Here is a 1,851-nt window from a genome sequence, read left to right on the forward strand (position 1 = left end):
CGTTCATGTTGCAACCATGTTACTGCGATTTAATTATACGCATGCAACCTTTGTAGTTGCAAGCGGCATGTTAAGATTGGTTTTCCACTGCATCCAATCAAAAACTTATAAGCCAGTACCCTTTCATATTTTTGACTGGGCGGCTGCGGTCAAAAACCAAATTTCAACTGACAAATCTCAACTTACAGAGTTTGGCATGTTTATGAAAATAGCATAAATGGGGCCTTAAGAGCATTTTTTTCATCAAACCTCTGTGCTGACCTATGACCGCACTGCGGGTAGGGTAGATAAAAACTCTGGCCTATGATGCATCTAGGTTGGAACACAGTTAAACTCAAATAGATTAAACTAGAATATGTTACCTCGGTTTTGTGGAATAAGGAGAAAATGAGCACAGAGAAAAATTCATAAGTTAAAGCGTTAAGACTCAACAATCTTTACTCAATGTGATGCTTGGGACCAGGAATTATAATCTGATGTGTACCACAGGTGAGCAGCCATTGCGATACGCCACACCATGCTTGAATCCCCAATGCTATTTTATTTGATTTTTTAAGTCGGTTACTGACTCACCTCAAAACAATGTCCAGAACAGCTCCATGTCCAGTCTCCAGTTCTTTTATTGAAACAGAAAATGACTGTTTCTGAATCACAAGTACATCCATATCTATCACCAAATATTGGTTCAGAGTCCATGACAATATTGATTGTTGACTACCTCCTTAGAGAGAAAAGTAAAAAAGATTACTAAAGGTGATTGTGATGATTTTGCAACAAAGAGGCTTTAGAATAGAATTACAAGAACTAGCTATTCAACTTAAACAATTATATTATTATTTTGATATTAACAAAAACAATAATAAATTTTCTCTTCTCATTGAAAAGATAAATTGACTAAATTATATTGTATCAGTTCTATTATTTTCAAAAAAAAAAAAAAAAAAAAAAAATAGGATTTAGCAGTTACATTTCCACAGCATGGCTCAATCTTCATCCACAAATATTTTATTTGGAATTTCAGAGATGACAGAACAATTTTTAAAATGGGGAAGGGGTGCATTTCCCCCCTCCCTCTTTTGAGGACTTTTTTTCTTATTTCTAGGCAAGATAAAAATGTAATTCTCATGCAAAGTGGGGGGGGGGGGGGGGGCTAAAGACCCCCTCCCCTACCCCTCCTGTCTCTGCCCTCCTGTCTCTGCTGTCCATGAATTTAGAAGTTGGCTTTTGTTGCTTGTTGCTTGCCCTCCTGGTTGAGCTGCTTTGGAGTTGATGCAACAGGTCCGCATGGTAAGTTTAGATCATAATTTATATTTCTAGGAAGTTACTTATTTTAAACAGTTTGTAATGTGCCGGTGAGCATCTCCCTATGTAATACATGCAATATAAGTATTAAATTATTATTATTAGAACTAGAGATCCTAGAGAAAAACCCTTGAAGCACAAGAGAGAACCAAACAACTCAGCTCATATAGGACCCTGAGCCCCACAGGATTTAAACCTGGGTTGCAATGGTGAGAGGGAAGCACTCTCACAAACTACGCAAACTGTGCTTTAGATTTATAAAAACTACATATTACATGCAATTGCATGTTGGGAGTGACATAAATTTTTCTTACCTTAAAACACACATTAATAGTTACAAGGAAAAAACACTAGAAATCAAGAGTTTTCTAATTCTGATATAAATCATGTTCATTTGCATGAGCCTTAACTTCAATTTTCTTGGGCTGCAGATTCATTTTTATCTTGAAAATTTTAATGAAACAAAAAAATATACGACACTAGAACACTATATGTCACTACACACCCACACACACAGTGCTTTCTGGTCTCTGCTTTAATAGTTTAAGC

Source organism: Actinia tenebrosa, unplaced genomic scaffold, assembly GCF_029948245.1.
Source record: "Actinia tenebrosa isolate PJP-AT-01 unplaced genomic scaffold, QUT_ActTen_1.0 PGA_scaffold17__23_contigs__length_9995812, whole genome shotgun sequence".
Lineage (NCBI taxonomy): Eukaryota > Metazoa > Cnidaria > Anthozoa > Actiniaria > Actiniidae > Actinia > Actinia tenebrosa.